Raw genomic sequence first — 14,829 nt, forward strand, 5'->3', positions numbered from 1 at the left:
ACAACTGACCCAGAGGGGACAGTGTCACTCACTCTTAGCATGGAGCTAGCAGTACTTTTCTGTTGACCCTTGTCTTCATTTTGCCATCGTTGTCTCCATTATCAATTGACAATCAATATTAAGTGAGTATTTATTGTGTCTAAATTGTGTACTGAGTATGACAGACCAGAAATGAAACAAGGACCCAAAACTAATGGAGTTTAATATCTACATGTATAAAGAAGAAATATAAAAATAAGCAATAAATATATACTGCTTAACACTGGATGTCTCAACTAAATTAGTGATATATAAAAATTATGAATATCTGGAATATATAAACTGTCTTATCAAATCAGTAAAACAACAACTTAATAGGAAAAAGAAAAACATGGACATAAGGTATTATCATGAAATCCATAGTCTAATAAATTAAATGTACAAAATCAGATGAAGCCCACCACAGTAAAAATAATAAAAATTAAAATTAAAATATTAAGATATAAATGTGCATTCATAAGGTTGAAAAGACCTTAGATTAACTAACTAGATTAATAATATCAAATGCTGAAACCTGTGGTTTGTGTGTAAATTGATAAAGTTCATTTTGAAAAGCAATTATTGTTATCTATTTGTCTATCAAAATTAGAATTTAGAATATTTCTTTGTCAAAGCAATTCAATTGTAGGAGTTTAATCTTGAGATATTGTCATATAATTTTATATTCTATCTTAATTTTATGTCATATAATTTTATGTCATATATAATACCAACATATGCCAACAAGAATCTTCATTGATTTACATTTGAATGGAGAAAAATGTGAACCCAGCTAAAAGATCCAACTGTGGAAAAGTGGCTGAAAAAATTCATGGTTTCTCTCTATTATGGAATACTTAGACGTTGTTAAAAAAAAAAAGTGAGGTAAAAATGTATGTATTACCATACATTTACTGATAGGACATATGGCTAAATGAATAAAGTACATTGCAGAATAATACATAAGTTTATGTAAATTAACATACTTGTGTCTATTCCAGCTTGCTTACATATGTATATATGTAAATGCACAGAAAGATGCCTGAACAAATATATTCCAAACTGTTGAAATGGCTAGTTCTGGAAGGAAAGTGAGAGTTGGGGAAGAAGTGAAGGGAGACTAGAATGTTTTGTTTTGTATAATTCTATACTGTTTAGAATTTTTCTTTGTGGATACATTAATGTAAACTTTATTTTTTTAAGGCAAAGGTGTGTACAGGGACAGAAAATACATGAGGTTGATAAAGCAGCAGCAGCATTATTGGGGAAAGAATGACAGATAGATCAATGCATTGTTCAGTAGGAGGAAAATAAAAAGCTTACCAAAATAATTCAAAAGGCCGTGGACTTTTCTTAAAATAGCAACTTTTTAATATTTTTCAGTTCCTTTGAGATATACCTGACTTGACTTGATACACTTAGATATTGCGAAATTATTACAATTGTACTGCTAGTTAATACCTCCATCACTTCACCTAAGAACTATTTCCTTTTTGTGGTGAGAATATTTAAAGTCTACTCTCTTAGTAACTTATAAGGATATAATGCAGCAGTAGTGACTATAATCACCATGCTCGGCATAGATCCCCAGAACTTATTCATGTTATAACTAGAAGTCTGTACCCTTTGACCAACACCTCCTCATTCTTCCTACCCTCTAGGCTCTCATAAGCACCAGCATTCTATTCTTTCTTCTTGTATCCTTCTCTGGCTTTGGTATCAGGGTAATTGTGGCCTCATAAAATTGATTTGGGAGTATCTCCTGTTCCTTACTTTTTGGAAGAGTTTGAGAAGAATTGGTGTTAATTCTTCTTTAAATGTTTAAGAGACACCATCTAGTGCTGGGCTTTTGTGTTGGGAGACACACACACACACACACACACACACACACACACACACACATATGTATATTTTGTTGTTGTTTGTTTTCATTAGTGTTGACTGTTGGTAGATTTTTTTATTCCTGGATTCAATCTCTTTACTTGTTATTAATCTGTTCAGACTGTCTATTTCTTCAAGATTTGGCCTTGGTAGGTTGTATGTTTCTAGAAATTTATCTCTTTCTTCTAGGTTACTCAATTTGTTGGTGTATAATTAATTGTTCATGGTACTCCTGTATGTTTCTTCTATTTCTTTGATATCAGTTGTGCCATCTCTTGCTTTTCTGATTTTACTTATTGAGTCTTCTCTCTTCCTTTTTCTTCAGTCTAAAAGTTTCTCAAATTTATTTATCTTTTCAAAAGCCAATTCTTTGTTTCACTGATCTTTACTAGTATTTTTCTGGCCTCTATATCATGTTGTTTCTGCTATGATCTTTGTTATGACCTTCCTTCTGCTAACTTTGCAGCCTTGGACTTTCTTACTCTGGCCTTTTTTTTTTTTTTTTAATAAACAAATATACTCCTTCAGCTCTTTTTTACAGCTGACTTGCTATTTAATATAGTAAGCCATCTCAGAAGCCACTGTGATAACAGGAAGTTGAAATCAAAAGTTGTGAGATAGGTAATGTAGCCCTGACCCCCAGAAGACTAGGACCGCCATCGAGCAGTGGTCACAAGTGTCTAACAGTGCTTGCTTCTGCAGCACATACTACCAACTGCGCAGATACAGATATTAACGTGGCCTTGCACAAGGATGGCATGCAAATCTGTGAAGTGCTCCCTAGTTTTTGAGGGATAGCAACTAGACTTTTGGAGATGATTACTTTGTAGGGTATAGAGATGTTGAATTATAATGTTATATACTAGAAACATGTAAAAAGCAAAAACAACAATCCCACAAGTATCTGACCAAACAAGGCAATAACCAGGCTTCTATACAGGAGGCAACACTCAGAAGTATGTGAACTAGCTGGAGGCATCCTGGTCAAGGAACCAGCCTGTGCATCTTTGTCCTATACAGAATGCATGTTCAAAGCAGGAAGGGAAAGGGACATATCCATAAGAACAGTTCCAAAGTGTTAAAAAAAAAAAAAAAAAAAGGTTGTGAAGTTGTGAGATAGAAAGCCCACGGAAGCCCCATTGCTGGGTGAAAAGCAGTTCCGTGCTTCAGTGCCCTGTGAGAATTTAGACCTAAGCAAAGCGTTTAAGGGAGAGCTGCACCAGAGCCATCCCTGTGCACTGGTCATGGTGCAGAGGTGGCAGCTGGCCTTCGCAGTGTTTTCTCATTGAGAATTGATACCAAAAATGAGAAGGTACTCCTACTGAAGGATGATGAAATCAACCCCAGAGGTCCCAGAAGCCCAGGGAATCAAAGCGCAGACAAGGGCACTTAGGGAGCCATGAATCAGGATGACTTTGAAATGACTTGAGACAGCTGAGGTTTGCTAGGCTGTCATGTCCCTGCAGGAATCCCAGGAAGTGCCTCATCAACACACCTTGACGTGAGGAATCGCATCCTTGCTTGCCCCTCTCTCTTTCCAGAGCATTTAAAAACTCTCTCCTTAATTCTGTTCCAATTAATGTGCATTGGAATTGCATATGAAGTAGCATTATTTCACTGAAACACCTTTTAGCCTTTTTAAAGTCATTTGAAAAGTCTGCACATAGGAGAGGAGAAATAAAAATTTTGTCTCAAGGGCAATTTCACATTTCACTTTTTTAAAAAATGCTGTTTCTATAAATTATATTTTAGTACCAAATAGGACTTCAATTCTCTAATGAAAGATTATGCTAAAAATAGGGTTTTGATTCAGACTTTCATGAAATGCAAGACTTTCCTGTCACAGAGCAAAAGCCTAAATCAAGGGAGAGCCATAGCGGTCCTTATTTTAAGTTTTTCACCAGTGTGGTTGGCCATACAACAGAGTCTGAAGGTCAAGTGAATTATATGTGCAATTGGGTAAGTTATTTAGTCTCTTTGAGAGTCAGTTTCTCCATACATCAAAGGGTGCACCAGGTGACTGTGAACATGCTACAGTCTCTGTTCAGTATTTCTTTTTTTTTTCTTATTGATATAGTTTTTAAAAAGCAGTTTTTAGGTTCACAGCAAAATTGACGAGAAGGTACAAAGATTTTTCATGTCTTCCTTGCCCTCACACTTGCATAGCCTCTCCCATTATCAACATTCCTCACCAGGGTGGTACATTTATTACAGCAGTTGGCTCTATACTCACACATGATAATCACCCAAATTCCATAGTTCATGTTATAGTTCACTCAAGGTATTTTACATCTATGGGTTTGGGCAAATACATTATGACATATATCCATCATTGTGGTGTTATCAAGAGTATATTCACTTCTCCAAAAATTCTCTGTGCTTCAACCATTTACACCCCAATTGCCCTCACAACCCTTGGCAACAACTGATCTTTATTACACTCTCCATATTTTTGCTTTTTCTAGAATTTCATATAGTTGGAATCACATCATATGCAGCCTTTTCAGATTAGCTTCTTTCACTTAGTAACATGCATTTCAGGCTCTTCTATGTATTTTCATGGCATAATAATATTTTTTCTAATGTTGAATCATATTTTATTGCCTGAATGTACCACAGTTTAGCCATCATTCTATTGAATACATCTTGGTTGTTTTCAAGTTTTAGTGATTTTAAATAAAGCTGCTATAAACATCTGTGTACAGGTTTTGGTAGACACAAGTTTTCAATTCCTTCGTGTAAATATCAAATGACATAATTGCTGGATTGCATTTTAAGAGTATGTTTAGTTTTGTAAAAACTGCCAAATTGTGTTACAAAGTAGCAGTACCGTTATGCAATACCCCTGGCGATGAATGAGGGTTCCTGTTCCTCCACATCCTTGTCAGCACTTGGATTTGTAAATGCTGTGAATTTTGGCCACTCTAATAGGTATGGAGTGGCATTTCCTCATTGTACTAATTTGCATATACCTGTTGATACATAATGTGGAGTATCTTTTTTTAAAAAACTTAAATTTATTATATTTATTATATTTATATAATACATAAGACAAAAGGTATACAAGAAGAAAGAGAAAGATCAAAAAGAAAAACAAATATCTAATGAAGGAGTAGGTTGAAGAAGAGGCACAACAGCTAGAATTAAGTAGTGTTCTAGAGCCAACTTGTCTTACAGGAGTGGTACATCCAGTACCAGTTCAGAGTCTTCTGCAGGAGTGGATGCAGGTACACATGATGGCTTTTCTTTCAGGGGTGGTGTGTCCAGTACCAACTCTGCAGGAGCCAGTCCGGGGTTAGAGGATGGCTCTCCCATCAGTGGCAGTGCATCCAACAGCAGCTCAGGGTCTTCTGCAGGAGCTGGTACAGGTGCAGGTGACCATTCTCCCTTCAGGGGCGGTATGTCCAGTACCTAGCTCAAGGTTTTCTGCAGGTGCTGGCTATCCCTTCAGGGCTGCTGGTTCCAGTGCCATCTTCAAGTTCTTGCCATGATCCGATGCAGGTGCAGCTGCAGGTAAAAATAATTTTTTTTCCTGGCAGGGTGGTGGGTCCTCTTCCAGTTCAGGATCTCCTTCAGAAACTGCTCCACATTTGACCCTTGCTCCAGATCTGCAGACGGAATGGATGTTGGGATCGGATGTAGGTATAGAGTGGCTTCCGTAGGTGTCAGGACAATAGTCTGGTTCTAGAGTGGCCTGTATTCTGCACTGGCTTCTGCACATTCACCTGGCTTCTCAGGATGTATAGGCACTGAAGCTGGAACTGGTTCTGATTTATGAGCCGGTACTGGAGCCTCAGGCTCTGCCTTTGTGGAACCAGGTCCTCTGGTCCAGTCAGGTGAAGTTGGACAGCTGGACATACACCAGGTGGGAACCTGAAATGCTGAGCTGCATGTTGATTCTGGGTTAGATCCTGGGGAGTGGCCCAGGCAGTGTCTGGGCAGGAGGCCTTTCCTGGCCATTCTTGGGCCCTGGTTCTAGAGAACTTTGTGCCTATTAGACTCACCCTAAGCCTATGCTGCCCTTGGTGTATCGCATCTGCCCCTCACTCAAGGAGATGGAGCAGGTGTTGCTGTTGAGTTGCTCCTCACTGATCCTGCATGAAGCTCTACAAGGACAGTGACCAGCAGCTGGTCCAGAGGCATCACAGCCCTGCTTGGCCATAGTTGCTGCCACTTCTGCCCACTCGACCTTCTGCTCCCAGATCAGGCACAAACCTATGTCTGCACAGACCTCCACCCAGGTGAAATAAGATTTATTTCCAAGGTTCAGGATAAGCTGTGGGCAGAAGGGAAACACTCCATACTCCACGTCCACCCAGCCAGCCTTGACCTGGGGTGTGGACACAAGGCCTCTGACCCATTCTCAGCCTGCTTCTCCTTGGAACAGGCCATCCCCATGAAAACCACCCCCGCCCACTTTCACACACATTTGGTTGGGGGACATTGGGCTGTCCAGGTGAGATCAGAGGGTATCCTGGCCTAAACTGACTGCCCTGGATCGTCCTGTATTACCTTTAGGTCCCTCCAAAAGTGCTAGAGGTGTCTGGGGCGAGACCTGACCCATCTGCAGCATTAGAACAGGGTATCTGTAGGGGATTCTTGAGGCCATGGCCTTGGAGCATGGGGAAGCAGCAAGAGAACATGTCATTGTCTCCAGTGTCTCCAGCCAAGTGACCTGGGAGTTGCTTTCTCTAAAATGCAGCTGCCTGGTTACCAGGGTTCCAAGTTTTGTTGGGTTCTGTTGTCAAGAGGTGAGGTCACTGTTTGTAATCCCCTACTTGGGCTTCCTCCTCAGAAAAGAGCTCCCCAGGGGCTTTTGTGGGCTACTAACTAATCACTCTTCACCCCACACCACACACTCTCTGAGTACCCTGGGTGCAGGCAGGGCCTCGGCTTTGAGGACACAGAGCTGGGTTCAGACCTGGCTACTCCTGTTTCTTTTTTAAATTAAATTAATTGGGTTGACATTGGTTAATAAGATTATATAAATTCCAAGTGTACATTGAATTCCATAATATATTACCTATATATTGCATCCTATGCTCAGCACCCAAAGTCTAGTTTCCTTCCATCACCATATGTTCGACCCTCTTTGGTCCTTTTTAACCTCCCCTCAACCCCCTTTCCCTCTGGTAACCACTATACTGTTATCTGTGTCTATGAGTCTTCTTTTGTTTTGTTTGTTGCTTCCAGTTTTATTATATATTCCACATATGAGTGAAATTATATGGTTCTTGTCCTTTCTCATCAGGCTTATTTCACTTAACATGATATATTCAAGATCTATCCATGTTATCATAAATTTCAGTATTTCATATTTTCTGATGGCTGAGTAGTATTCATTGTTTATATAGACTACATCTCCTTCATCCAATCATCCATGGAAGAACATGATGCTGAGGTTGTTTCCAATCTTGACTACCATGAATAATGCCTGAAGTTGAGAAGATCCTTTTTTTATATTTACTGTGGGAATCTGATCAAGCTCCCAGTGGTAAATATCACAATATTGTGAGGATCTTTATCTGACTTAGTTGACCTGGAATTTTAAATCTCAGAGTTGTGTTGAGCATCCAGTGATTCAACAATTACAGTCCATGTTTTTCTACCCCAGCACTGGTCCCTGCAGTGGTTTCTGCTTGTGAATTTCTGCTCTGATGAGTTGTGACTCACATGCCATTATGGTACAGTTATAAAAATTAACAAATTAACATTTGTACAAAATTATAAACTATAGACTTTTTTTCCTGATTTTCCATTTTCCACTAATGCACTTTGGTGGAGTACTGGTCAGATATTTTGCATACTATCCCTCAATTTGGGTTGTCTAATGATTTCCTTTGATTTGACTGGTGTTTCATAATTTGGGAAAGAATACCACAGGAATGAAATGCCCCTTTCTATTGCATCGTGTCACGAGGGATATTATATTATCATGGCTTTTTACTGATGAACTTTTTACTTTGACCACTTGGTTATGGTAATGTCTGCTAGGTTTTTACCATTCATTTTTTCCTTTTGCCTATTTTTTGCTTGAAGTGTGTCATTAAGTCCAACCTATACTCTAGTGGATGAAATGAAGGTCTAGATGAAGGGAAAGGCATAGAAGAGTTCCAACATATACTCAAGTCACCACGTAATTAATTCATATTTTGAAAGATATTTTTAGCTACTCAGATATCCTCATTCTCCTTCAATGTTCATCCTTGTATTATTTTAGGATTCATTTATGCATCTCACCTAAAATTATTTCTCTAGTGTTCTTTTCATCACTGCTTCTACATTTATAATTTGGATTTATTCCATAATCCAAATGTGGCTCAGATGGTTGGAGTGTCATTCTGTACACCAAATGATTGCAGGTTTGATTCCCAGTAAGGACACATACCTAGTTTTCAGGTTCAATTCCTGGTATGGGTGCATACGGGAGGCAACCTATCAATGTTTCTCTCTTTAGCCCTTCCTCTCTCTCTCTCTAAAAATCAATAAGTAACATCCATGGGTGAAGATATTTAAAATTTTTGTCTTTTCCCATTTATTTACTTATTCAATCATTTTTTATATTAGCATTATTAACTTTTAGTAAGGATGTTATAATCTTTTTTTTTTTTCAGTGCTGAAATGATTCTAGCTTTGACCATTGATAGAACTCTTTCAAGTTAATATCTGCATCATTTTGACATTCCCACCAATTTAATTTTCAGCTCTTCCTTGCTTTCTGGCAATACAAAAAGTTCTAGACTAATCTTGTTTTGATTTTTGTTTTTGTTTTTTCCTCAGCCTTAGGAGTAGTCATTTATGTGTAGTGCTCTGGTTCTTTCTATTCGATAAACATTTGGAAACTAAGATTTGGGCACTCGGTGTGCTTGTGGCTATAGAGTGTCACTATTTCCATTCTGTCTCACACAGAGCTAGGAAATATACTGTATATACAAAGTCTTGCATGCAAAACACTCTACATTTAATCATGTGTCTATCCATCTACAGATACAGTAAGAGAAACATGATTCTGATATCTCCTACTTATATCCAGTAACGCAAGGCTCATCCTAGCCTTCCCTCCTTCCTGTAAGCTTATTTTTAACATTTTTATCATAGAGTGAGAATGCTGGTTTATAATATTAACATTCATTTTTACTCATGTCTTCAATTCCAGTATGCATGTAAGATTGTTTCTTAATTGCCAAACAGTACTCCTTTGAGTAAAATAAAAAACTAGAACATCGTATTTATATATACTAATCATTTTTGTCTTTCACCTCATAGTATCCAGTCAAAAGTTTTTAAAAGTTAATGAGCTATGTCAATCCCACCTTTTGATGGGGTTCATCATACATTCATCACATAATTAGATTCATTTGTCACTGTATGAATACCTTCTTATGATATTCCTAAGTGATTTGGTTTGATATTTATACAGCAAAATCCATTCTTTGTGGTGTTGTTTTATGATTTTTGACAAATAAAGAGTCAAATATAGAACTAGAGTTATGTGTCTGCCATCACCATCTAGAGCAGTAATAGCAGCCAAAACTTTTTGTTGTGACACCTTTGTGGATAACTCCTTCCCAACTCCTGTTCTCACCCAATAAATTTAACTTTTTTCAGAATGTCATACAAATAGAATCATAGCATATTTATGTCCAGTTCTAGGCAATTGTAAATAAATAAAGCTTATGTAAACATTGTCATGCAGGCTTTCATGTGAACATAATTTTCATTTCTCTTAGGTGAATACTAGGAGTAGAAATACAGCATCACATAGTTTTTATTAAAAAATGCCAACTTTCTGTTTTTCAAAGTGGCTATATGATTTGTGTTTCTATGTATGAGAACACTAGTTTCTCTACATCATTGTCAGTGCTTGTAATCCTCAGGGTGTTATTTTTTATTTTATTTTATTTTTATGTTTTGATCATTCTAATGGATGTGTAGTGTTATATTATTGTCAATTTACTTTGCCTTTCACTGATGAGTAAAATTTTTGAGCATCTTTTATGTGCTCGATGGTCATTCATATATATTCTCTGACGCTGTGCTGCTCAAATCTTTTTCTACTGCATCGCTTTTTTATTGTATTATTGACTTCTAATATCTCATTATATATTACAAATGTTATTTGCCAAAAGTGAGTTTGAAAATATCTTCTCCCAGTGTTTTGTCTCTTTTTACAACCTCAATAGTGTCTGCTAAAGAGCAGTTTTTAAAAAAAAAAAAAACATTGATAATTTTGTAATGTATTTCCTATTGTAACCTATAGCTTTGTGTCCTAACAACTTGTTGCTAATCAATGGTCTCAAATATTTTTTTGTTTTTCTTCTCCAGAAATATTAAAATTTTAACTCTTACATTTAGGTCTAGGATACATTTTATTTAATTTTTTATCATCATGTAGGTAAAGGATCAAGTTTTACTCTTTTACATAAAGCTATGGCTAAGCTCTGGATATGAATCCCCTGTCTCCTTTATTTGCAGCAAGTAAATAAAAACCAGGTCTAGTTTCTGAATAGGGCATTCTATGTGGCGAACACCTTTAGTTCGGTAACATCAAGGAAAACATGTATTTCTTGAATAAAATTATGTAAATCACTATTAGATACTAATATTTTGAGGAAAGAAAAAAGATATGATAATTAAGGTGAGCTATTTTAGCATACAGGGAAAGGGACCAGGGTGTATGAAAAAGGATAAAGTCACTAGGGCAGCAAAGTGTCTACTGTGCCTCTTGTGTAAAAGGTATCACCAGGTCTGAGAGTCTCTTTTTTTCTACTCTTTGAAAATTAAGGACATGCACACCTGACACATAATGGGAGTTTGGTGAATACATTATCCATTTATGTTTGTCAGGAATCTGCTCTCTGGTTTGCTCTTCCCTGGATCACATCTAAGTTGGGCGCAATGCTTAGCGACTCCATTGGTGCTCACAAACAGTAGGAATTAAATGGATGGAAAGAGAAATCATAAGATTTTAACACCCAGTGCATGCTTAATAGTGATACCCATGAAAGTGTCATAATGTAATAACTTTTGTTTAGAGGATGAGAAGCAAGCTATGGTGAGTTTAGACCACAATAGAATGTTAATAAATGGTGTTTCAGGCAACACACTGGAGTCCAAGGCCACAGAAAGGCAAACAGTGGCATGCAAACTGAGAAGGGGGACTAGCTCCTGGCTCATGAGTATGTACCGGCAAGCAATGCGAAGGCTTGTGTGATATAGTTACTGGTAATTAAAAATATAAAACATACTTAAAGAAAATTTTAGATAAGAATTGTGATAATATTAACATTGAATCCTGGATGGCATCAGTGGCTGTAGGACAATGCTACAGGACCAAGAATACAGCCTGGATCAAAATTGAATTCTATGGTAGCCACATTTGAAGCAAGTTTTTTTTCATAGGTGCTTAATTGATCAGGAATCTTCAGACTCGACTGAACAATATCCTACATCTTCTGCATCTATTTTTGTTTGTTAAATATAATTAAAGTATATATATATATATATATATATACTTTATATATATATATACACACACACACTTTATATACTCACTTTGTCTTAATTAATTGTACAGCGTTTCATTCTTAAATAATTCTTTTGTTATCTTCATTAGGTCTCCATTTTAGGAATCTCTAATCCCTTCAAGATCGTTACAGAAAAACAAACTCATTTTGCCTGACTGCTGTGGTGAAGATTTGCACAAATAAATAATAAAACATTCAACAGTCAGCATTTTGTACATCTGTGTACAAAGTCCACCCCGCACTTCCTTTTTGTTACATGTTATACAGCCACAAGTTTATACTCTAAGGCTTGCCCTGTAAACACAGGAGACAGATTATGCGACAAGAAAAAGGAAATGCACAGTGGTTCTCAACCCGGGAAACTCACATTGAAGTATTCACCTTGGGAATGATGATTGAGCAACAGAAACCTGAACCAAAGTGAATGGTAAACTAATGACTGTAATTGTTCACAGTAATTTACTTGGACTTCAACAGCATCAGTAACAAAAACAAGAAAGCCAAAGAGATATTCATACCCCAGTCTTCACATTTCTTTCTGCTGATGTGAGAACTGAGCTTCTTGAAAGATTTGTTTCCCTAATAAGTTACTAGAGATTATGATAATTACATATATTTATCCAAGGCATGAAAATATTTAAATCTAGTAGAAAGATAATTATTTTGACTTTGAGTATACTGAACATACTTTGAGTTTGTATGTGTGTCTGTATGGCAAAAGAAGTAATATTTTTATTAGTAAAATATAGATTTATACAGGCTTTAGGATACCTAAATCCAATTTTCTTTCCATTTTATCAGAATTGTCCTTCCTGCTCATCCTTCAGCTTCAATTAAGATGGCACCTTCTCTCTTTATTTTTCTCACAAAGTACCTCAAGCCACTGCTAATGCAATCTGAATGAATCTTTGTACTCAACTGGTGATCTCACAATATTTTTCACATACCTCATTCTTCATACAGAATTTGTTGGAGAGCATCATTTTTGTCTTTGTATCCTGAGGGCTTGGCACATAGTAGTGTATCCCCAATAAATGTTTGTTAAAAGGAGAGCTGAGGTTAATTTACTAAATACCCACTCAGACAAACAATAGCTATAAATAATTTGAATGGAGAAAACTATTTTCTATTTTCATTAACTTTCAATTAACTTCCCCTCTCTCTATTGAGAAAATTCAAGTCCTCTGCAATAATTTAAATTCCATTTATCAGAAGTGCCAGCAATAATAATTGTATCAGATACCATTGTGTTTACCACATGATCTTCCAGTTCTCCCCAACATTAATATATAAGTTTGCTAATATAGATATATAAATAAGGTATGAATATGCAGTAATTAACTTGAAAGTTAAATACTGCTCTGAATATTTATTTTATTTTATTAATGGACATATAGTTCATATTTTAAATTAGTGTACTGTAGAGTCAATTTTAAAGCATAATAAACTAGGCTTTGAATTAGGAATGCTCCTAAAACACTTTAAAACTCACTTTAAACTCTTAAATGCAATGTTGTAATTCTAAAAACCAGTAATAGTTAAATATCTCCCAAGGAGGGTACCTATAATATGACATTATGAAAGATTATTTACCATAAACATTTTTCATGCACATGTTAGAGGCTCTAATATTAAAAGACAACCAAAGGTAATATGCCTGGGTGAGAGATGGCAAATAGAAACAGGTGACTGTTTTGAGTCCTGATTGCCACTGTAGGCCCTGGGATAAGGATTAATAACACTGTTCAATAATCTTACATTTTAACTTTTAATATTGTTCTTGGAAAGTTGTTTTGGATTAAAATAATGGATTATTTTATCATTATACGAAGCCAGATTCCAGAAACATGTTTTTAATTCAACATGACAGATCATTTCAGCCTTTGTAATTGTTGATGTGGCATGCAAAAGAAAAAGGCTGGATTTGAAGTTACAAGAGAATTTCTACTCTGCCGTTTACATGTTAAATGATTTTAGATAATGCACTTAATTTTCTGTTTTCTTATCTATAAAACAAGAATAGCAGCATATTTTTGCCAATCTGAAAGTGTCATCATGATGATTATATGTTAAAATTAGCAGAAGTGCTTTCCAAGCTGCAAGGGGCTAAAGAAATTTCCAATCATATGAACCTGGGTGAGTAAGTTTATAGGAAAAAGTAGAACACAAAGGAAAGGGGAAGTACTTTTCTGATTACCTACATGGCGATTTTCTACATAAGAAAATTGACTGTAGTCCTAATAGAAGTGTCATAGAAAGAATACATAGACTTTCTTAAATCACTTGGAGATGGATATTTTCTTGGTTAGAACAATTTTGGGCAAGCTATTTATCTTAGAAAAAAATCAGGGAGGACATAAAAAAAGAGAGAGGGAGAGAGAGATGGCATGAGAAAAGCTTGAACGGAAACACGGAACAAGGCCCAGACATATAGCTCACACCTTATATGGGAGGGATAAACAAAGCTTCTTTGAACACAAAATAAGGTTTAGTGGCACTAAACACAAAATGAAATAGCAGATAATAAAACTGTTCTTAACAGAGATTAAAATGACAAGGTCCATTTTGTAGCAAGTATTTTCTTTTTACCTAAACTGAGTCAATTCTGGTTCAGGCCACATAAAAACTAAATAAATCATGCAGTAAAAGAATCGATCTAAAGGGTGATGTAAGAGAGGGTCTGGTCAGATCACTGGTGGTTGGGGAGAAACATCAATTGGGCACAAGAGGCTGCCCCCACAGAGAAGGGCAGGAGCGAAAATAACCCCAAGGCGGTGGATTTAAGCAGCTAAGAGCTAAAGAGCCTGCCTTCCCAGAGAAGGGAGGGGCCCCTGAGAGGGGTTGAAAGTGCCAAAGGCGGGCCAGGATTGAAACCAGAGCTGGGCATGATTGCGTACCCCGCTGGGCAACAGTAAACAACTAAACAGCTCCTGACGCTGTTTGCACAGAGCCTGAGTGGGCTGTGGGCACTGGAAAAGGTCACACACAACACAGGTGTAACAAGGTAACACCCTATTCCAGGCAGAAACACAGTGCCTCTGCGGGCTAGAAAACCCTCATACCGGTTTTTGGGTTATGGTGGCTGAAGGAGGGGCACAGACACTGTGAGAGCTGATGCTCATGTGAAGGTTGGCCCAGAATTGACTGGAAACTTGGACACTCCCACAGTGCATAGGAACTGGGGAAATATTTTAAATGGAGGGCACAGTAAATGACTTCCCTATTTTTCTTCCCCTTGCTTACATGGTCAGGAGCCAGTTTATAGAGGTTGAGTCCTGCCTGCTGGACGTGTGTGCCACCAGTGACAGGCCCATGGGATGCTGGGCCCTGATCGTGGGCATGCACCTTGCCAGCAGCAGGCTTGGGTGGGATGCTGCAGCTTCCTGACCCATTGTGCCAGTCC

General features: G+C 37.2%; 1 protein-coding gene and 1 non-coding gene across 2 annotated transcripts in view; one reads left to right on the top strand and one right to left on the bottom strand.

The window, feature by feature from the left end:
• The window catches only part of LRP1B (LDL receptor related protein 1B), a 1,919,366-nt gene that overhangs the window by 1,377,270 nt on the left and 527,267 nt on the right, over window positions 1-14,829 (bottom strand). The gene's annotated exons all lie outside the window — the stretch shown is intronic.
• On the top strand, window positions 2,586-2,687 carry LOC150021972 (U6 spliceosomal RNA). Its single transcript, XR_016513543.1, has one exon. It is a non-coding gene; the product is annotated as a U6 spliceosomal RNA (small nuclear RNA).

This window comes from Furipterus horrens, unplaced genomic scaffold (genome assembly GCF_987537825.1).
Source record: "Furipterus horrens unplaced genomic scaffold, mFurHor1.1.pri manual_scaffold_1, whole genome shotgun sequence".
Lineage (NCBI taxonomy): Eukaryota > Metazoa > Chordata > Mammalia > Chiroptera > Furipteridae > Furipterus > Furipterus horrens.